Below are 24,197 nucleotides of genomic sequence, written 5' to 3' on the forward strand. Positions count from 1 at the left end.
CTTCCTCATTTTGGCAGGATTTCACACTTCGCCACGAGAAATATCAAAGTTTTTGTGGGAAAGTTGTTTCCCCCACCCCCCTGTTATTTATCAACTCAAAAGTATCAACTCTGCACCTGAAGGTGTGGGGATGTTAGGTCACACACACAGACAGACACGTTTTACACAGCTAAACCAGCTTGGGGTCAAATTGACCCCCGAGGAACACCAATGTATGCAATATGTGTTTAGCACGTTGAAAAAAAGATCATCATGATAGATTTATGCTTAATCAGTTGTCCCCATCAAATTAGGAAAAGTCATTAAATATAAAGTAAAAAGGAAAAGGTTAACTATTATTTTTTTTAATGACAAACATTGAATTGGGGTCAAATTGACCCCAAGGATAATAGGAGGGTTAAATGTTCAGATTAACTGAATTCAGCTAAAGCAGCACATGCAAAGTCAGCACAACAGAAAGCGAAAAGAGAGCAATTAAGAAGGTTTTTCTGTGTTTAGTTCACCGGTTGGTTCATTAGCAGGCCAAAGTGTTCTACGAGGTTGATGCGGTGTAAAATCTGAAGAAAGGAAAACCACATCAAACAGCAGTACAAGGAACTCTAGTGCCTCTCATCTGTTTGTAATAATGACCAAGCCAGCGTAGTATATGCAGAATACTTGAACACCAGAAAGACAAAGTAAACAGAGACAGGACACCACTGTCTTATTCCTCTCTGAAGAAAGAATCTGTGAGTAGTGCCAGCACTCAACTTAACAGAACTATTTCCGTTTGCATAGAGGGTTTTAACAGCACTACACATATATTCCCCAAAACCCAGCTTTTAAAGTCAGTAGAATAAAACAGGATGCTCAACCGTATCAAACGCCTTACAAAAGATCAATGAAGCTTTCATCATCAGTAATAAAGTCTGATGAGATCAAGAAGTAGTCTAGATTGTTGGAGATGCATCGCCTTTCATGAAACCTGAATGATTCTACATCAAGAACACTTTACTTTCTCATGGCTAAAACTGTGGCCAGAAATGTATACCGGTAGTCATTATTAAGTAGACTGATAGGTCTCCAGTTATCCATGAGCAAAGTATCTCATGTATTAGTAGTCATGGTGGCTGGAAGAGACACCAGAAAATGATTTTATCTTCTAAAGTGTCCAGAAGCTGATTGTTAGATCTGAGTTGCAGTTATAGCCATAAATATTGATCCTTGTGCAATGAATATTGCTCATCCCCACAAAAAGACAACTAAAGTGACCATTTGAATTACAGAGTGCAGTGATTCCTCATGCAACATATCCCCGCAGAGAATTCTGTGCCATGTGAAAACCATAAGTCTTTCAAAAAATCTGCGTCCTTAGCAAGTGAATGAGATTCCTAAAAAATATATAATTTTTTTGCTGGTTTGCGAGCAAAAATGAGGCTTTACGTTTTACATGATTCCCTAACCCTCTGAAATTTAACGAGAAAACAGACAATGACAAAAAAGTAGAAAATAAGTAGAAAAATAAGTAGAAAAATAAGTAGAAAAATAGAACCTTAGTAACTTGTAAGAAAACTTTAGTCCAAAAAAAATACTTGGGTCAACAGCAAATGCAGTCGCACCTTCTTAAATCAAACTAGTGTGAAAAATATTACTGAGAACATTAAAGCATGAACTCAACAGCCTCTTTATAAAAATGTCAAGAAAAATAACATTTATATGCCCATTGTGTTAACACTTCAAGCTGAACCTTTTTTTTTTCTTCCTCAAATTGTAGTTACGTTATTGATCACCAATGAGGATTTCCCCTTCTCCTTGGATGAAGGCCCTGGCACCAGCATAATAGGCCACTTTTCCCGCAGCTTGAGCTTTATGGATCTCAGCCTCCGTGTGTTGCTTGAAGGCTGCCTCTTATTGCCAAGTCCATGTACAGTGTCTAGAACATCCACCAACTTTTCCTTCATGGAAGGGAGGACCCTCTGACAGATCTTTACTACGACAAGGCGGGTGTTTTCCTTCTCTGTCACAGGAACTCCCACAAGCGTCAGAGTTCATCTTCTTGCGTCAGATTCAAGCTCATCCATTCTTCTTTGTAGAAGTTTAACAGGCATCTCCAAGGAGTCTACCCACTGTTCCAGAACAGCCACCTTTGTGCTGTTCTTCGTTAGCCACAGCTTCCACCTTGTTGTTAAGAGCAGCTATTTTGTCCTCAATAGCATCCAACCTAATATTAAGTAGTTCGGTTCTACTGGCAAGCTGGGTGTAAATGTCATCTTTGGATGATGATGTAACCTGCTTTTGAGCCTTTTTCTTTGTTACAGGTGGCTACTTGGAGTTAGCGGCAACGGCGGAAACTCTACATTCACGCTTTTTCGCCATGGTGATTAGAAAAAATCTAAAATATTCAAGATTAAACTTTGGAAAGCAAGGTTCGTTGCTATGTATCTTTTCACAACTTTTATTTTTAATTAAAGTGGGTGCAGAGCAAAGCAAAAAACAGACCGACCAGGTCACCATCTTGGAACGCCCCCTGAGCTTTGAGGTTTGCCTTGATGTGCTTGAGAAGCTGCAGAGACAGGCAGGGACCGTCAACAAAGTTCACGAAAACACCGCAGACAAACAACAGCAGTTTCTCTGTAACTCGCCTTAAGTAATCTAAAAAGACATCACAAGTCCTCCTTGTTGTTACGAGAAACTCCCCAGAAATCCCTAATATCTTTCTCTTAGAGTAAACCAGAATGTTCGAGGAATGCAAGTTGTAGATGCGTCCTTATCTTCTCACTTTAGGACTACAACTGTTGTACAGTGGTCCGAAACAATAAAGCAAAAATGAGAAAAATTAGAGCAAAAAACAAAAAAATATCTAAAAAAATAGAAAAGAAAAAAGTGTATGAAAAAGTCTTTAAAAAAATTGAAAAACAAAAAAATAAAAAGAATCTTGTAAAACAGAGTGCCAGCCACAAAGTTGACCACACCCACAACGTGAGCGTCCACCAAGTCACTACGACTATGTGTCCAACGTTGTCTTTGGGATTGACTCACAAAGAAAATTAGCAGTCCATTCTGGTCGATATAACTAATACTTCCCCAACGTTTTGCGTTGACGACGAACACATCCAAAACATGAACTTTGTGTGCCACAGAGGTGTGTGTATAAAATGCATATCAGTTCACTGTTTTGATATTGTGACAAGCACATGAAACGGACACAGATCATGTTGATGACACAGACCGGTGGTGGCTTTACCACTTGTCATTGCAGGTCGTCTCAGTTTTCATGAGCAGATAAGGTTAGAGCCCAGCCGGCTTTTTGTTCTTTGCTTTCGTTGCTTTTTTTAAATATTAGAAAGAAAATCATGGAAAAGAGTTGAAGAAATGATCCTCCTTGGTTGTTTTTTTTTCTCTTGAAACACAAAAAAATTAGAATGAAAATAACAGTTTTTCTCAATTGACTGCAATATGCTTCCATAAAAGGAAGCAAATTGCAAATGCATATTGATATTTTTTTAATGTATAAGAGAACTGGACTGAGTGACCTATGCCCTCTCAACTTCCAAACAGGAAGTACCTGCTGGTTCCAAGAAGCCAAAAACCCCTTAAGTTTGCGTGTCAAATTCGCACCAGATGTGTCTTTTTAGACATGCTTCTCTCATGCGTAAAATTCATTGCATAATGCCTGTCCAAAAATCTGTTCATAAGCTTGTCGCCCCAGACGCGTGGGGGAGGAGCTACTGTCAAATGTTTTTATCCTGATCGCAATGCAGCAGTGTCTGTCTTTATCTCATCCACAATTCATGGAAGACACGGGTAATGTTCAGAGATCAGGTTTATTCAGTGGTGGGTCGTCAGGCCTTCAAGACCTTCTCTGAAGGCCTAAAAAATATCGGAATAATGTGTCAATTATATTCTGTCCATGCATACGCATTAAATCATTCCACATGGTCTGTCCATTCCCTTTTATTCTGTTTACGTTGGTTATGCTGCATCCAGACAGACATGTGTTTTCATATTGGAGCATTTAACCAATAGCCTTTCAGCTGTGCTCTGTTGCCAGGCAGGATCAGAGCTAAAGAAATCTTCACTATCTGTTCTGAAGGCCCCCTAATGCAACAACAATGTCGGTCATTCATCTCCTTCAACCAATCAGATTTTGAGTTGATGTCAGCAGGGCTTTCTAGCAGACTTAGACAACGTCACAGTATTCAGACCTTCTGATTGGACAGAAGTTTCAGGAAGTCACATGTAGCCTTGTCCAGTTTGACACAGAGACACGGAGCACTTTTAGATCTGTCTCAGTTAAAAACAGACTGACTCCATGGAGGATTTAGCAGGAACATCTCCCACTGATCTCCTTCATGTCCTTCATCAGAAAAATCTGAGTGAATCATGAAGCAGCCGTAAGGATTTGTGTGTTTGGCACTGACCGTCCCCGTGTCCACTGTGTCTGTTCAGCGGACATTTTCGGCTCTAAAGCGAATTCATACCTACAGAAACACAACTGGACAGACTGAGCTCTCAGCACTGGCCTTGATGGAGTAGAAAAGGACTTCTTGATGGAACTGAAGACCATAATCTATATGACAGGGGGATGAACTGTTTTTGAAGAAAGAGAGGTGTTTTGTTTAATATATATTATGTTTAATATAATAATAAATAATGTTCCAAATTTATGTGGTTATTTTCAATGTTTTTTCCTGGCTGTAGTTCCAGTAGGAGATTTGTTTACTGTTTTTTTATTCAGTTTATTTAGAGGCATTTATTGTGGCTACAGGAATTTTCAATATGCAAAGCTCCTTTCTGCATCGTAAAATGGTTATTGAGAGGTTGAGTGATTCAGACGTAGCACTACTGAAGGCCCAGGTGTGTAATGCACGGTCTGACACTGGGTTTATTTATAATGAAGAGCTCTTCAAAAGTTCAAGTTCATGAAATCATTCAGTCTTTCTCAGAACGGTGAGCTTCACTCTTGTTGCGGGAGCTTCATCTGAAGGATGACTGCTTTTTGCCGCTTCTTCAATGGACTTGTGACAGGATCTTGAAGAACCTTCAATCGTCAAGAATGCAGGTGGGAAACACAGTTTTCTTGTTTTACCATCCAGCAACAGTGACCTGGGATTGAGAGTTGTTTTTAATGAGTAAATTACCCTATCAAATTGTAATACTGTAATACACAAGCGCCTCTGGATTATCTGGTAGGTTTAAGCAGCAAACTGTCTTCACATTTTCCTTTATATGCAGCAGATAACAGTGTTCTTTATGCAGATTCTCTCTTGACCTCACAATTTAGTTATTAGCATTAAAGTTCAAGTGTACGTTAACCAACTTCCGAGTTGGCAGTTTGTCCTTCACTTATGGGAATTTCTTTCCATGTCCTTATCTTTTTTACCTGAAAATCTAAAAACTTTAAACTTTTCCTTTCCCTGAAACCCATTGTTGTCTGCTTCAAAGCTATCCCAAATAAACATTTGTTAGACTGCATGTCCTAATAATAAGATAAATGGTGGCATTGATGCTGGTTGAAAAAAACACATTGGGCCATCTCTCTTTGTCGGTCTCATAATCACACCTGGAGGACCATTAAAGATCAAAACCAACCCTTTCCCCCTTTTCTCCTCCCCCAGGCCGGTCAGGGACTTTCTGATTGGATGTCTGTTTATTACAGACCAGGCAAAAGCCAGCTCCTAACCTCTTTTCACCTCCTTTCTCAGCTTCATTCATTATGGATCACCTGCCCCCACCAGCACGGCTTCATTACTCTCTCATTTACAGCTTCCCTGGTCTGCTGACTCTTCTTTTTTTTACCTCAGCATCTAACAACCCTTCTGGTGCAGCTTTCCCATCAGTGTGCCTTGTCTCTGTGCATGCATTCTTTCCTCCACCTTCCCTCATTCTCATTTTCACCATCAGCTCATATAACCTTTCATTCAGGTAGTCCTCTTCACAGGAGCCGAATGATTGAGTACAGCGTGTTGATTGCCTTTCTGGGTCACTGAACTGACCTGGTTTACCACAAATTGGAACCTCCAGGAAGTGACACACCAGTATTCCTTCCTAATTGCACTGCCTGTACACAGCACTTTTTTCAGCGCAGAGCCCCACTGATGATGCTCTCTCCAAAAGTGTCAAAGCCAATAATCCTTGCATAGAAAGCAGCACAAACAGAGAAAAAAGGCAATTAGAACTGGGGAAGAAAGCTGCGATTAAAGCAACCCAATAAATGCGCAGACAGATTTAACATCTACAACAAACTCCTTCTTTTACAAAACAAATCCATAGGTTTTCAATTGTGTTTGCTGTTATTTCTACTTTGCCTAGCCTTCTACTTTTTTCTATTTGAAAAAATATAAATTATTTTGACTATACTATTTAAAAGGATTAAATTATTTGTATTTTTTATGACTGATAAATAACATTTTTACCATAAATATTTCAACTAATGACGTTTTCTTTGTGGTGCCACAAAAAAACAATGTCAGTGGTCCAGGGGGGTATTCCAGGAAGCATGTTTAAACTAGCCTGACTTTGAGCCTGAACTCTGGCTGAAATCCGCCTGAACTTGCTTACTCTGGGTATGTCGGTTCCAAAAGATTGGAAATGAGTTAGCGTACGCTCCACTTGGTAACCCTGGGTTAATGCACGTGCACAGTAAGAACATAAAGGCATTCTCAATGGATCGGCGATTTACAGAGTCACCATGGAAACGCGTGGAGAAAAAAGGGAGCGCTATACTACAGTGAGACGGAGTCTGAGATTTTAATGACGGCGTATGAAGATTATACGTCCATCAAAAAAGTAACACGGCTGCATCAGCAAAAGAAAGAGTTTCTGCTTGGAGAAAAAGAACGAACAAAGTAAACGCACAAGTTTCTATCTCATTTCTATTTTCATTGTGACGCATAGATATAACTTATCCAACTTAAATGAATGAATTCACTGGGTAACAAGTAATTGATTTAAATTTATTCAACCTAATTTCTTACGTCTATCTAACTCAATAGTTGTTTATACAACTCAAATTTACATATTTATGTAACTAAATGTCATTTTACTCCAATTCAATTAAAGGTTTTTCCAAATTAATTTAATGTACTTCTTGAACTCTCATATGTGTAAGTTAGAGGCTGCAGATTTTCTCATTTTTATAACTTTAAAATGAGTGCTGTAGTGTGGATTTACAACATGTGGCATGTATGCAGTTATCATGACTCTAACTTTAACTGCAGATCTTGTGGTACCAGCTTGTGCTACTGATGCTAAATAATCTCATCATCCTCTTCCTCCCTCTCACTCATGGTGCAGAAAGAATTAAACATAACAGGGTAAAATAACTCAGCAGAAGACAGTAAAACAGCTAAACAACTAAACACATTTGGTCAAAAAGCCACACTTAAACCCAAATCCGTCCAGACAGGCAAAGGGAATGGTATCCCACACTCCCTAGCGGTGCCGATCTAAGCACCAAAGTTACATCTACTTAATTGAATTAATTTGAATGAAATTAAAATAACTGTCTGAAAACTACGTGTTATTTTTAAGTTGGCTGAACTCCAAAAAATGATTTATCTTAACTGAAGCAAATAATGAAGTTAGATCAAAGTAAAAGGTTTATCTTTCCAACATCCATATGTGGTCTTATCACCCTCTCATGGTGGAAAAAGTATTATCTGAGCTTCTTCATCCACTAAATCATCTTCAAATGGACACGCCATTGCTGTTTCACCTCTCTGTATGTTATGGTTTGAGTTCTTTGCTTTTGTTTTTGGTTCTATTTCAGTTCAGTTTCCTTTTTTATTTGAAAGGTTTCCTTTTATGTTGTTGGTTTGAGTTTTACTTTTGGTCCCCATCTGCCCTCATTCTTTCCACCTGTGTCTCGTCAGTCCTGTATGTATTTAAGTCCTGTCTCCCCTTCCTCCTGTGCTGGTCCATTTTATGCTCTTCCCCTGGTTCCTGTGTAGTTTCGAGTTGTTCTGTCCTGCACTGCAGTGGGTTTTGGTTTTTGTTTAAGTTATTAAAGTTCCTGTTCCCCTGGAACCTTCTGCCTTCTCCTCCGCTCTGCGCCTGGGTGCTTCCCTCATTCCCCCGTTTGTAACACTGAAATCAACTAAACCTGCTCCAGACCAGATAATGTTCAGAGCATGAGTTGCTATGGCAACTTGACAAACCCTGAAACATACCTCCATTTCTGGAACTGAAAGCTGAGGATATCTGCTACCTTAGCTTCAAACTTATTGTGGGAGCTAGCATAACCTGCTTTTTGGAATGCCCCCCCCCCCCCCCCCCCCATCCAAACTCATGTGTAAACAAAAAACATGTTAAGCACGTGTAGCTCTGAAATCCCAGCGTTTCTATTTATTTTTAACTCATGAGCATGAAAAGCAGTGAACTGAGATTCATTTTGTAAATACGCCTCTGTGGCACACAAAGCTTCTGTTTTGGATGTCTTGGTAAACAAGTCTCCTTCTATTCAAACTTTATTTTTTTTTTTAGTACATTGCGTTAGTTAGAAACACAAAGCACTTTATATGAAAGCAAATAAAATACCCATTAAGAATGCAGAGACACACACAAAGCATTACAAAAACAGGACATTTACACAAAATTAGCCCCACTCCCTCCCGTGATTCCTCCCTCCACCCACCCACTTCCTCCAATATAACCCTAGAACGAAACTGAACAAAGACTTCAGAGCTGCAAACAGTGTGGCTGGTGCTGCTGTGCAGAAACGGTACTATGGGGATCCATTGATTCTGAAGCCCAGCCCGACTACAGCCACCCTTCTTCTTGGGGCGGCCTGCGGTGTAGAGCTAAAGGTCGACCTTTGACTGGAAGGTCGCAGGTTTCAGCGCCTGTGTAAAGGTGTCCTTGAGCAAGCACTGAACCCCTCATTGCTCCTGGTGATTATAGGTTGTGGAGCCACCATCAGTGTGTGGATATGTGTGTGACTGGGTGAATGGGACTGTGACTGTAAAGCGTCTTGGCTCTTCAAGGAAGGTAGAAAAGTGCTAAATAAGTTTAAGCGTTTATTCTCTGGCTTGTTGGTATTTCTGGATGACATTCTTGTAGGGTGCCAGCACCTCTGGCCCAGAGGCCCCATAATGCCTTTGCAAAGTTAGGTCTTCATGTATTACTTTTTGAACATGTTACTCTTTTTGTCAGGATTTACCTTCCAAGTTTAAACCACAAAGGTTTAGTAAAATCAACCTATTCATCTTGCTGAGAATAACTTCAGGAGAAAAATGTTAAGGGGCCAAAACTGAGACCAAAACTTCATCAACCTTAAGTAAGCTTTTCTCCAAAACAGAATATGTGCAAATGTTGTGTGCGACCAAAGTCACAGAACCTTATATATTAAGAGAAATAATAAAAAGAGTAAACTAGTTAGACTTGACTTGAGAGCAAAGGGAAGAGAGAAATTGATTGAAAATAGTCTAAAATACTCCAATTTGGAAAACTCTCGCCTCAAATTTTCCAATCCTGATATCCTCTCTGCTATGGGTGCTGAGATTTCTAAAATTGGTTCTCAATATTAAAGCTTTGAAGCTTCACTGCTTTGGGTCTGAGTTGAAAAGAGATTTTCAGATCCAGAATTCAGACAAGTATAAGTTCCTGGAAGAATCTGAGTGAGCTCAACTCTTTCAGGCTGTTTAGCATTGTTCCTGTGTTCTATGACCTTTTCCATCATTTCAGATTTCCCAGTGATTTTAAACTAACATTGTTATGACAAAATTAATTTCTTTTAAATTAAAATGAATTGCATGGCCAAGGATGTGCCCTCTCTTCAGAAATGTATGCTGTTTTGTTGATTCAGAAATGTGTTGCTGTTTTCACTGAACCCAAATTTTTGCTTCTGCTTCACAACTGCAGCAGTTTACAGAATGGAGCTTGCAAGCAGACAAAGTTACAACCTTAGCCACTAATGAGGTGGTAGATGCTAACTTGGTTTCAGGAACCTCTTGGGAGGAAGTATATTTCTCGGGTCGGCCTAATTATTCCACTGGGTTTCAGGGGTGGCTGGGCACTGTATCAAGAAACCAGTTCTCTAGGGATTGCTACGTCTCATGTTTCATCTAATTAAAGAGTTAAGCAAATGTATCAAAGTCTTGGTGGATGGTACTTCAAAGACGTGCATTACTCATAGTTCAAGTCTTGATGGATTTGAGGATATTGAAATGGCTTTTAAAAGCACAAATGAAGTCCAGGGTTCGTAGGCTAGCAGAGTCAGAGTAATATCATTTTATCCATCAAGAGTCTTCATGTGTGTCTGAACTGATGAGCATTAGTGCAATGTTGCTCCTCTTGCTATGTCTGCTGGCTCTACTGTTTTACTAAAGTCAGAGTTCAGCCAATACTTAAGTGTGACTCTCGTGGGATGCTTTGAACAAAAACTGTTTTCAAACAGTCCTAATTTACAACAGTTGATCATCCCTGCAGACTGTAACTAACTTCTTTCGGGGGATTTTTGTCAATTTTGATCATTTTGCACATATTTTTCAATTCTGCAACTAAACTGCAGTGATTACCTGTAGTTACTTTGGTCACCATCCACCCATGCATCCAACCATGCATCCAACCATGCATCCATCCATCCTTACATCCATCCATCCATGCATCCACCCATGCATCCATCCATCCATCCATGCATCCATCCAATTCTTCCATCATCCACCCATGCATGCATCCATGCATCCATCATCCATCCATCCATGCATCCATCCATCCATTCATCCATCCATTCATCCATCCATCATCCATCCATGCATCCATCCATCCATCCATCCATCCATCCATCATCCTTCCATGCATCCATCTATCCATCCATCCATCTATTAATCCATGCATCCACCCATGCATCCATCCATCTATCCATCAATCCATCCATGCATCCACCCATGCATCCATCCATCCATCTTTCCATCCATCCATCCATCCATCCATCCATCCATGCATCCACCCATGCATCCATCCATCTATCCATCCATCCATCCATCCATCCATCGATCATCCTTCCATGCATCCATCTATCCATCCATCCATCCATCCATCCATGCATCCACCCATGCATCCATCCATCCATCCATCCATCCATGCATCCATCCATCCATGCATCCAGCTATCCATCCATCCATGCATCCATCCATCCATGCATCCAGCTATCCATCCATGCATCCACCCATGCATCCACCCATGCATCCATCATCCATCCATCATCCAGCCATTCATTCATCCATCCATCATCATTCCACCAAATGGAGGAATTCGGAGTGAACGCATCTTTAGACAGCAAGAAGACGTGCTGGCAAACGAGGACGACTGGGGGACGACGACACCGGAGCTGACCCCTCTTGATGAGAGACAAGCGGCAAGAATTGGGGAATCCCTTAGTGGAGTGGTGACAGAGGCGCAGGGGGACGCCGACGCGCCAAATGCACCGGGTGACACACCCCCAAAAGCCCGCAGAGGTCCAACAGGACGGCTCGAGGAAGTCGGAACCGGCTCATAAGCCAGTCGTCCTCGTTTGCCAGCACGTCTTCTTGCTGTCTAAAGATGCGTTCACTCCGAATTCTTCCATTTGCCACATCTTCTAAGAACGCAAGATCAGCCATTGTGCGTCATTACGCATTGTGATGGGGCATTTTATTTCCATCCATTTAGTTACATCTGACAAGCTACAGATGTTGGTAATAATCGGCGTGGAAATGGGAAATTGATCAGCGCAAATGTAATTTCTTGTTGCTTTCTGAATGGTTGAGACATACGCCATACATTGTTTCATCAAAAATAAAACAAACTAAAGGCAGATGCATGAATACCATTATTCTGTAGCTTATGAAGAAATGTTTTACTATGAAAATAACTTTCCCCAGTGGACAATTAATGCATCTCTCTCTATCTATCCATCTGTCTGTCTAATTGCACCTATATCTGCTCCGCCAGACGGACACATTGACGGGACAATCAGTTTTGTACATTATTTCGTTCCGTTAACTATATTATTTATGAGGATGAATTGCACAAAATGCCAATATTGCAGAACATATTTCACTTTTCTTTTTGCAAATAAGTGTTCATTTGAATTTCTGTTGTAATTTTCGTTTGATTGTTTTTTGTTTGTTTCACTGCTGATCGATCAAACGGGTGTTGGTGTAGCTGTTAATTGTAAGACTTGCTTTGTGAAGTCTTCATGTTATTTCTGAGAGGCAGTATTGTCATTGTCACTTTCACGTGTTTCTTCCATCTGCCAACGGCGTCGCCGTTTCTCATTTCACCCGTTTTTGTGCGTACGCCTGGGTCAGAGCTTGCGTGAAGGACCGCACATTTTCCCCTCAAGTTTGCTTTTTATAAATCTCAACTATTGCGTAGTGAGTGGCGTACGTCTTCTTTTGTGCGTACGCAACGTTTATAAATGAGGCCCCTGCTCTTGGTCATCAATTGGTTTTATTTATTATGTCCATCCTGTTGAAACACTGCTCCTGCAGAACCCGGACCTACTTCACCTCTTCAAGCGCGTCCAGAATTTGTCCGTGAACATTCTGTATAGCTTTGATCTGGCTGCAATGGGCCCAGCCTCATTTTCAAACAGTCTCGTTCACTGATGAGTGCAGTGTGACCATAGGGATTGCCCAAGTGGATGGAGTAGTGGGTGGTTGGTGGATGACCACCATGTTCCAAACAGGCTGACTGTCATTTGCATTGAGTATTTAGAAAAATCATAGAAAAAAATAACTTGCATAATAATTTGGAACACGCTTTAATAAGCAAGGTTAGCTCCACTAGGCGGGAGCCGGTTTAGCTCGTGCTGGTTTGCAGCACCTTCCGTCCATGAAACCAGGGCTCAACTCCAGGCTGCCCCCCGTTCCCCTCCCCACCCCCGCGCCAGCCCCAAGCCCAGCCGCCCCGAGAGGGCCGCATCTGGAAGGGCATCCGGCGTAAAACATTGCTGTGGCGACACCTGATGGGTAAAAGCCGGAAGAGAAAGAAGAGCTCCACTAGGCAATATTTTCATGTCATGTAACCTTTTTACAAAGGGACATATTCAAGGTGTCAATGTCCCGATGTCCACATTTTTATTTATCCCCATTGATAGATTTGTACATTTATTCATTAAATTGTTTTTTTTAATCTTATTTTCGTTTTTACTATTTGGATGCAATAACTTTAAACACAGGAGCCAGTGTAGCTCATGCTGGTTTGCAGCACCTTCCGTCCGTGAAACCAGGGTTCAAATCCGGGCTGCTTCATGCTCCCTTCTCTGCTTCTGTCCCAGTCCCAAGCCCAGATAAATTGAGAGGGTTGTGTCAGGAAGCCCATCCGGCATAAAAACATTGCCAAGTTAACCATGTGACACATCCTTGACAGAGGTTGTTTCGCTGTGGCGACCCCTGATGGGAAAAGAGAAAGGAGGATGCAATAACTTTAAACAGAGAAGTAAATGAGGAAACTTCGGAAGCAATGTTGATTTTAATGAGAATTACAAAAGAAATTCTTTCTTTTTGGCTAGATGGCAGGGCTTTTCTTTTCTTTTCTTCAGAAATAAGGTATTTTGTATATCTCAGCATTGTGCCTCAGCTGTCTTTCAGCACTTTGGACAACTCTTCCTCCAGAGGGGCTACAGACTGTTTCCTTTAGTAGACTAAATATACTGCCTATATATATTGCATTGTGTTCGGCAGTCCTGATTGGCCGTGAAAACACTGTTAATCAATCTCTTGTGCTGCGCCTTCTGTTTGCCAGATCTACATATAGCATCTCTGTCTGCCATCAGATCTTTGTTTTCATTCTATAATCCTGGACTTCAATTTCTATGAAAGCTTGAACTTTGAGAGTTTAAACAACAGAAAAAAGTGTGAAAATGTTCTGAAAAAGTGGATAAAGTGTGTAGTGAGAAACTCATTTTTACAGACAACATTTGATAAAACTGATTAAAATACCTGAATTTGAAGTTGAAAAAATACCAGAAATAGTTACTGAGGGTCAAATGTCTGCTCAACACAGCTGTATGCTTTAAATGGTTTACAGTACACATGAATAATTTATACACAAGAAGATTGTTCTATCCATGTCTATAAAGAAATATTCTCTGTAGGACAAATATGTTCTTATGTGTATTTTATAAGCTGTTAGCTGCTGTTGGATGAACGCTGAAATATTCAGTTTTTCAATTGTAAATCTGACTCCAGAGGCGTCAGTGCCTCACCAGCCATCAACCTCACCGCACGTCACTGCTGTAGAGGTCCAGTAGATTGTTGGGCCCTTAGCGGAACAGCTTCACGCAAAAGTACTGTCTTCCATCAGAGGAACTTGTCACTAAAGGACTGAAGGTGTCCTGATCATAATAATTTGCAAATAAATAAAACATGTGAATGAATAGAGATTATTCTTTTGGTCCAAATAATTTGGATGGGTAACACCGACCCCCTCCCACACACACATGCGTGGCTCTCTCTCGCCGTCCCCCTCCATCCCTCTGCGCTGTGTGGTTGTGAGGCAGAACCTCTTCTTTGTTCAGCGGCGCTCAGCTGCCGGAGGTGAGCGGCTCCAGCTGACGCGCTTTCTTCACGCGGGGCTCGGTGTGCAGCAGGCGCCTCCTTACCGGCTTTACCAGCGGCTCCCTTCAAAACCTGCAGCATTGTTGGATGCGAGCCTTCGTTCTGTGGAACTGCCACCTGCTCCGTGGTCCAGCCACGCTCCCGTGGAGCTGCGTCGTCGCTCCGCATTCCTGTGGACCACAGCGCATCCAAGAGGTAGAGACCAGCTGCTATACTGTTTGGGTCGCGTGCCAGAATGAGTCAAAGCCCTGTCATGTGTAGCTTTTAATGATAATGAATGATCATAAACGCTTGGGAGGAATTTGATGAGCAGTCGTTATGAAATGAAGAAAACCGCGTGGATGCTGTGAGGACATAAACACAGGCGCAGATACTGAAAGTGTAGTGTTGGCATTAAGAAATTCCAAGAAGTTGAATAATAAGGCACACCTCACAGCTATCCTCTGCTCATCTCTGGTGGTGGAGGTTCAGGTCAGACAGTCCATGATCAGCAGCTTTATATACAGACAGAGCTGACACCAAAACACAGAGACCATGTCCAGGATCTCCACCACATCCCTCCCCAGGAAGGGTTCAGAGAAAACCCGTCCATCCTTCAGGAAGATCTGAGCAGCGTGGAAGGTCTGCCGCCACAAAGGAGCAACACACACGCCTGTCAACTGCTTTGCATTGAAGAAAAACAATACTGTGTTTTATGTGTTTGAAAACATTGGAGTTACAGAACCACAGGGACGGACGGTGCTGCTTTCCAACTTAAATGCAAATTTAGGCAGAAATTCAGCCTCAGTTTATTCTTTTTTTTTTATTTTGCCTACATGTGAGTGTTTGGAAATGTGTCATTTAAAGTTCTTCATAGATTTAAGAAAAAACAGCGTCAGTCAAAACTGACCTGTATTGTGATGTTTCTGACTTTATTTTTAGATTTCGTCGTCTTTGTTGAATAGTTCTGTCTAGAAACACTTATGGTGGTAAAATTATGAATTCAATCTACCAACTATCTTGTTGCTTGAAGAAGTGACTCAGAACATGGCTTTCTCAGAGAATTTATGTGTCTTTCTATCTCCTATATAATTCTGGCTCAGTTTCCGCTGTACTGGATCACAGGCTCTGCCGTTACCGTCATTGCTCTCAGAAGAGTTTTTTTCCTGCTATTGCCTGTTCAGTTCTCCTCTCTTCACCTTTCCTGTGTGTCGAAGCATTACAACAGATGAACAATATTCCTTCAGAGAAAGGTGCATCACTTCCCATTGGCATTTCTGCAGGTGTGGTCAAAAACTAAAAAATGTTGCCACGTGTTAGTGCAAAGCCACTGAAAGGAAAACAGCCCAAAGGCAGACGTGAAGGAGGAAGGTGACAGCAGAGGCATTCTCTGCTCTCTGCATGAAGCGGCGCTTCCGCGAGTTTCAGTAACTTGTCTTTGCTGGTTGGTTGCACTCAGCTTTGTGCAGACACTATTAGCAGAAGAGGTGAATTGGCGAAACTATGAATCTGGTAGAGATTTGGAAATCCAAAACATGAATATTCTTTGAATAAACCTTCTGCTATGATCATGAGAAAGCAAAGTCATCCTGGCATGTGCTGGAAGTAAGCTAAAGACTGCCAACGGGAACACAATATCAGCACAGAGGATCTCTGGCTGGAGCTTGGCTGTGGGAATGATGACAGCATGTCAGCCATATCCTGCAGAATGAATGATGTTGTGCTAGGAGTCCATTTCGACCACCCTGTTGCCAGTAGCTCATCATGTTATTTACTTTTCCTGGTGGATAAATACATTTATCATAAGATGTGGCTGCTTTTGGCTGAAAACCAGAGCTCAGTGCCTTTATGAAGATAATTGTTTTTCTTCTCGTCAGTGGTAGAAGAGGGGGAAGGGTGAATGCCAAAGGATTCAAGCAAGAGGTACTAATTTACAGACTACAATGACCCTGATCCAATTAAGCAGTGAAGACCTGCAGCAGACTATGCATTTCTGGTGGATAAACGACAATGTGTGTGTTGCAGTAGATGCCTGAGAACACATTACCATAATCATTTTAGGCTATGATATACCTGACACCCTTCCCTTAGTTTCTTTGCTCTCAGTGGGGGCTGAACCTCTGCTCACCAGGGCACGTCCGTCTGCTTGATTGACAGCTAGGTAGGTGCCCATTCACTTCTCCAACCTTACAGCAGATGGAGCACAGCCTAAGAGGGCTGCTGCTGGCTTTGCTTTGGCTGCGAACATAATAGTCTGGCACTAGCAATGTTGAATTTGCCACTGTGAATAGAGCTGAGCAAATGAGCAGCGCAGCTGGTCCATCATGGTCAGGAGCCGAGCAGACAAAGCCCAGGAGGCACAGAGGCAAAGAAAAGGTGGCTTACCAGAATCCCTTTAGACGCAGCTTATTAATATTCATCAGTCACCCCTCCGCCACCCCTAAACCCAGCTCTGCACCCCTCTCCCACCAAATGCATTATTCAAATGGAGCATTTTCCCTATTAAATACTATAAATAAGTAATGACATCTGGTAACACTTTTTATATCCCAAAGTAATGACAGGAGCACATCCAAGTGTGTTCCCCTGATTGGAGTTAAAAGAGGTGTTGGGTTGGATTTATACGTTGGTGCCTCTTTGCTCTTTGTCTCTCCTATTGCATTCAGCTCCTCTTTTGTTGAATTCAGCTGCCTTGTCAGTAGTCTGGACTGGATTGCATCTCTATCAGACAACCCGGAGGTGATAGTTCACAGCTGGGGGTGGGGGGTCTGGGTTTTTTAGGTTGTCTTTAGAAAACAAAAAAAAGTCTCCCTTTGGGTTCTTTGTTAGATTTTCAACAGTGAGCAGCTCCTGAAGCTGTATTTGTCCTGTCCATCCCTGCTATGTTTTCACACTCACAGCAAGCAACTGATAGATGCTGCACAGAAGCGTATCAGCAATGTGCTGTTGGCATCATTGTAGTACAGGTTGTAGCTGTCAGACTCTGATGAGCTGGTAAACTGGGATGGTTTGAGACCCACAGATGGCCCGTGTTTTCCACACTTGTGTCCTGCGATCCCCAAAGCAGATGCACATATTCATCTGTGTGGACTCATTTTAAGCTGTCATTTGCAGAAGTACAAAGGATCCCCCTCAATGTAATTATGTATCTCCAGACAGGAATAACGTCATAGAAGACATTTGTCGGTAGAAGAATAAGCGATTGTTAGTGACAGTGATATGGTTTTTCTCCTCCGCCAGCCTCTTTGCATCTATTTATGAATCAATAGCAGCAGGATCATGCTCATCACAAAAATATTCTTTGTAATCAAATGTGTTTCTGAGATGCTGCCAGAAGTCAGCTGGAGTAGAACAGGAAAACGTTTTTTGTCTGTGTGAGTTTGTTGATATGACGATTTCCTATCAGCCAAAGCCTTTACGCAGTGGTACTACTGGGTATCTGTCCTGTCGTCACTGGCAAAGCCTGAAATATTTAATTTGATAAAGGGATGTCCCGATCCAATCACATGATTGGAAATCAGGCTCGATTAATTAGGTTCTGACTCAATCAAACTCCGATGTTATCTCCCGATTGGATGTGTGGTATTGGATATTTATTTTTATAATTTTGATCAGCGCTGTATGTATTAAGCTTGTTGTTTCAAACAAATGTCCTCGTAGAAGTCTGCATATCATGAACGCATCACGGCATTTTACTCTCATAACGCGCTGGAGAAAACGGCAGCAGTTTTGTCATGGTTTGAGTTTGTTTTGTCTTGGTTTTCGCTTTAGTTCTTGTTCTGTCTTGTTTGAGTTCTGTTTCCTGTTTTATTTTGAAAGGTTTCCTGTCTTGTCATGTTTTTGAGTTTTACTTCCTTTGGTCCCCATCTGCCCTGATCGTGTTCACCTGTGTCTTGTCTGCCCTGTCTGTATATAAGTCTTGTCTCTGCCTTCCTCTTGTGCTGGTCCATTAGCTTTGTCATGGTGTCTTTGTCATCCTGTCTTCACGCTCTTGTTCCATGTTTCAAGCCACGCCAAAGTGAGTTTTGTTTTCTTTGTAATCCTGCTCTGCAGCGCTTTTAGTTTGTATTAAACCCCTTGTCCTTGAACCGTGTGCCTCCGCCTCTGCGTCTGGGTCCTACCTGCTCTCCTGCCCCCCTCACCGTGACAAGTTTGAGCAGGAGGCTAACGGCTAACACAAACAGCTCTGTAAAGGTAGAAAAATATTCACGGACTCAGACTTTGGGGCTCAAAAACTCTTTAAATAAAGGTTTAAAACTGACAGGAAGTGTCTTTTGCTTTTTATTTTTATTCAAACAACAACCTACAAAGGCATTTCAACAGGAAAAAGACTGGATTTTGAGTGCAGGCTTTAAAAAAAGTTTATGTGCGACCAAGCACAAAACCTGATGGAAATTCATGTTAGCCACACGTAAAACGTGCAAGAGGCACATTGCTGAATTGCTCGTGCATATTTGAAGCCTGTCTAAGGCTAAATGTTTTTAATTGCATATAACCCTCCCAGTCCACCAGGTACTGGATCCCTCTGCTTTACCCTCTGAGAAGCGAGTTGAGTCTTGACAGGACATACTGTGCTCCCATCCATGATACGGGGAGGAGGGGGGACCGTCTGATGCTGCATGGAGAGGACTCACTGTCTCAGGCTTCAGCTTGCTCACATGGAACACCAGGTGAATTCTCAAGGTGTGTAGGAGGTCCAGCTTCACAGCCACAAGGTTGATGATCCTGCTGGTGTTAAAGGGCTGATGAAGCGCGAATGCAGCTTTTTGGAGGCACCCTTGAGAAGGATGTCCACGAGTTCAGCCAGAACCTGTCCCCCACCTTATACTCTAGAGCAGAAGTCAGTTGATGATTTGCCACAGTAGTGAACCTCTCCTGGTTTCTCAACAGCTGACTTCTGAATGTCCTCCAGGTGCATAGACAACGCTGTACAAAAGCCGCTGGACCAGTTGTGGATGCCAACTGCTCCTGGTGGGGGAAGAGAGGTGGCTTGTATCCATAAGCAGCCTGGAAAAGTGAGAACCCACAGGAATGTACTAAGGAGTTATGGAGCATTTTACTGGGGTTCTTGGAGCATATGTCGAGTAAATTGGTGCAGGGGGAAGACGTATCTGGACACAACCACTGCTGGATCTCTGGCTGAGGGAAGTCTCTGCAGGGCAATAGCATAAACTTACCTGGAGACCCAGTCCACAATGGCCCTAATGACTGCTTTACCTCTGGAGTTAGGCAGACTGGTAATGAAGTCCATTGCTATGTGGGACCAAGGACTAGAGGGCACAGGTAGAGGCCTAAAAGACCTGCTGGCAGACGACATGGAACCTTCATGCTGGCACATACTGGTCACGAAGAGACAAAGGTTCTTAAGTCGGAGGACATTGAAGGCCACCAAAATCGCGGTGCCACCAAAAATGCAGTCTACGTACGCCGACCAAGGAGACTGTCCCTGTTTCAGCACCTGGGGACAAAGACTGGAGAGAACAGACAGACAGCTAACAGGACATCCAGCAGGAACAGCAAAGTCATCTCTCACCGAAGCCTTACCCTTGCATTCTAGGACCCAGCGTGTTGTCCCCAAAACCATAGATTGTGGTATTATGGGGCCACCAGCTCTGTCCACCATCTCCTCCTTCTGGTACAGATGAGAGAGAGCATATCTCATCTCACTTCTTACTGCCAAGTCTGCAAAACAAGGTGAACCTTAACCTATTGAAAAACAAGGACCATCTCACCTGCCGGGAGTTGAATCTTTTAGCAGTATGAATATACTCTAGGTTCTTGTGGTCGGTCCAAGAAAGGAACCCATGCTTCAGACCGCTCTAGCCAATGATGCCACTTCTAGGGAGCCATCTTCACCGCTTGTAGTTCTCTGTTCCGTAAATCGTAGTTTCTCTCCACAGGAATGAGCTTTGGGTAGAAGAACGCGCAGGGATGGATTTTATTATCGGACGCTCTCTGTGACAACACAGCTTCCACTCCTGAGTTAGACGCAGCCACCTCCACAATGAATTGTTTGGATTCCAGAATGGGAGTCTCAGAGAAGTGTCTCTTAAGTTTGGTAAAGCTTTGCTGGCCCGCTCTTCCCTGACAAGAAATATCTAATCGGAGGACAGCCGATGGAGAGGTGCAGCCACGCCACTGAAGCCCCTTATGAAGCGCCTATAGAAGTTGGCAAAACCCAGGAAGTCCTGAAGTTGTTTTCTGCCAGTAGAGATATGCCACTCCAAAACAGCTTGAACATTTGAGTCATTCATCCGAACAGCGCCTGGAGTGGCTACATGCCCGAGAAACTTGTTTTGAGTGGTGTGGAACTCGCACTTCTCCGCTTTAATGAAAAGCTGGTTCTCCAGCAGGCACTGTAGGATGGCTCTGACATGCTGCACATGGGTAACAAGGTCTAGAGAATAAGTCAAAATCAAATTGTAGTCCAGATAAACAAAACAAACTTATTGATAAAGTCTTTAAGCACAGCATTGGTCAGACTCTGAAAATCTGCAGGAGCATTTCTTTTAAATCAAAGGTACTCAAAGAGTCCAGATAGGGATGTTGAAGGTTGTCTTCCACTCATCTCCATCTCAGATGCACACCAAATGGGTATGCGCTACGGAGATCCAGCTGGAGAAAATGTTAGCACCCCTATGTATGCATCTCTCTCTCTCTCTGTCTCTGTCTCTGTCTCTGTCTGTCTCTCTCTCTCTATATATATCTATATATATCAAATCTATATATATATCTACACATATAGGAGCTCATTTCTTAAACTTGTTGTTTGTAGATGTTTCTTCATCTGTCGGTGTGAGTCTATAGCAGAAACATCTGTCTGCAACTTTTTAGGGAGCGTCCTAAATCCTTTCTCTGTACTTTTTTTTTATTTGTCTCTCAGCAGTTGGAATTAAAAGACTGTCTGTTTGTCTGTCCTAATATTTATCCCTGACACTGAATCCCTCAATTTTGTTTTTTTTTAAACTGCTTTGATAAATTTGGCAAAACCTATGAGAGCTCTTGGTGGGGCTCTAAATGTCTGTCAGAGTCTCAGACGTTTGGGTTTAGGCTAGAGAGGCTAAAAGGACTGCTGTTTTACTGCAAACTATCCACCTCATTGAAGACTGATTTGGTTCTGTGATGGATGTGATGGATGTGTAGCGGCCTATGAGCTGTCTTGGCAGCCAGTGCAGAGTTTACAACAGCAGCACTTGTGTTTTTGTGCCGCCTCTTATAGATAACTCCAACTCTTCATACTATTTTTGATTTGCTTCAGCTGTTGTTTTAAAATCCAATCAGGTTGGTGCGCAGCAGCTGAGAAGACATCTTTTGTGGGTGGAGTTACTCTGAAATGCCCCCCTTCAACCCTGTCCCTTCAATGCTTTGATGTGCTCTGAGATGAGGACTTTCGTGCTGCTCGGCATGCGCGGCTCTTCTCCAAGCACCAAGCAGAGAAACAGGAGGACTTTTAAAGCTTGGCTGGCTGCAGTCACCTCGGGTGTTTTAGGTCAACTTCTAATTGGACCTTGTGGTAGCGTGACCTTCTTTGTTTGACAGAGAGAGAAGGGGGGGGGGTGTACTTGCAGTGATTTTTAAAAGGGTCACATCTGTCTGAGCTTGTGAAGGGTTATGTGCACACAGAGGTGCATCTGCCTCTCTTTTGTTATGTGTTGGTTGTAGTATTCCGACACTTGCATCTGAGAATTAAAATAATTACATTCAAACATCAAATCAGCTCCAGATTAGCGGATGGTATTAATAATATCAATAATAGAAAGTATACATCTTTAGCATATTAATATTAATACAATACAATATTAATTTAAGCAGGGGAATAGGCCGCTCTGGCCCGATTAAGTGGCAGGATTTACTTCAGAGTGAATGGAGAATGAAGCACTCCCTGCTGCCCTGGACTCCATTACTATCTGCTTTCCTGGTATTTTCCTGGTAAGCATTTCTTTCAGACCACCCGCCTGTTTCAACACATGAGAACTTGTATATACTGAGAACACATAGGAAACTGCTGAAATATCAAAAAGCTAACCTGAAGTTCACTTATGGGCTGCTACAGAAGTAAGAAATTGCTTTGTTGTTTGTGTAACAGGGCAACAAATGTCCACCTCCCACTCCCCCACCACTGTCTTCCTGCTCCTCCTTCTCTCAGTGGTTTAAAGTCCCAATTGAACTGTTTCACTAATAGAGGTCAAGTCTGCAGTCAGGCTTCTTGATTGAGGTGTTTATTCTTTACCAAACTCAAGACAGAACAACATATTCAGCGGTCCATGACTTCTCTCTGCAGTAATCACACATGAGGGGGTGAGGGACTCTGGCTCGTCTCGCGCCCCCAGCCGTCCACCAACTCCATAGAGCCATTGACTGTATAAGAGAGCTGGTCTGAGCGAGTGTGACGTCACCCACAGACGTCCACCCACTTCCGGCTCCAGTGATATGAAGTCAATTCAATCACATTTTTTTCGCTATACAGACGTCACCATGTTGGAGCCAGATGACAGTGATTAGTCGGAGTTGGTCTGAGTCAAGGTTTCTATGGCAACTACTGTCGTAAATCAGAAGTACTAAAAAAAGCAGGCTCGGGGAAATTTGTCAATCAAACATTGATGTGGGGATCATCAAGAATATGTTAATAAAAAGGGATCAGATCAAGAACAGATATTCTGACCAATAGAATGTCTGAAGAACAGCTTTTTATTTCTCTATAGAAGTCTATGGGATTTTGGCCTCTTGGAGCCAGCAGATACTTCCTGTTTGGGATGCCAGGGGGAGGGGCCACTCAGCCCAATTCTCTTTTACAGTTAATGAGAAGAGTTTTAATTGGGTGTTAAGTGTCCTTTAATCGTTCTGCTAAAATCTTCTCTTAATCTAGACTCCAAAAAAACTGGAAATGAAGTTTCCAAATTTTCTTTAGATAAGTTTGTATAAGTTCTTGTCAGGATTTTATTGCGTGTTGTGTGTCCTTGCTGTCATATTTAGGGTTAGCGTTGTCTGGGCTAAGCAAACAGACTCCATCGAACCACAGTGTATTCATCTGTCTTTACATTGTCCTCAAACCAGATCTCAGACTCCATCTTGTCCCAGCTGTCACACCTGTTAAAATGGCCCCGGCCTCCTGTAGCATGGGCTCTTTGGAACGGCCATCAGATAAGGTGTTTGCTTTACTTTGGTAGAGTGGTGCCTTTTTTAAAAGGTCAGGGTGGCTTCACTGGGGAGGCTGGGCTCTGCTGAGCTGGATTTCTACCTAAAGACGTGTTAGTCTCCTCTGTGTTCTCCATCTGCATCAGTGAAGAGTTCCATCTGAAGGAGCTTCTTCCAGCTGATTAGATTCCCAAAACGTTCAGCTTTTGAAAAAATGACCAGGGTTTAGTTTAGGAGTTTAACGTCTGTATTCCAACAGAGTTGATGGGTTTCAGAAAACCTGGCAAATACTAACCAAGTCACATAATAACTTTGGTGGTGGTTGAATGACTTTTATCTATTCCTTCGTACATTTCCCTAACATTATGTAAAAATACTATGCCTGACAGTAATTTTCCTGCACCAAACGTTTCCCTTTTACTTGAGTCGATTTGTGATGAAAAACTATACTTTAATTGAACTGAGCTTTATAAAGTATATTTTTCAAAGTTACTTTCTAACATTCAGCATTTTTTGTTGGGGGTCATCGATCCTATTCAAGTATTATTAGTATTGGAAGAT

The 24,197-nt window shown here is 42.3% G+C and overlaps 1 protein-coding gene across 1 annotated transcript in view; it reads left to right on the top strand.

Moving 5' to 3' along the window:
• The first annotated feature begins 14,412 nt into the window (after nucleotides 1-14,412).
• ncan (neurocan) overlaps nucleotides 14,413-24,197 on the top strand; it is a 132,727-nt gene continuing 122,942 nt past the window's right edge. The window contains exon 1 of the mRNA XM_011473587.3: nucleotides 14,413-14,717. The gene's annotated coding sequence lies outside the window, so the exon portion shown is untranslated. The remainder of the gene's footprint in view (nucleotides 14,718-24,197) is intronic.

This window comes from Oryzias latipes, chromosome 4 (genome assembly GCF_002234675.1).
Source record: "Oryzias latipes chromosome 4, ASM223467v1".
Classification (NCBI taxonomy): domain Eukaryota; kingdom Metazoa; phylum Chordata; class Actinopteri; order Beloniformes; family Adrianichthyidae; genus Oryzias; species Oryzias latipes.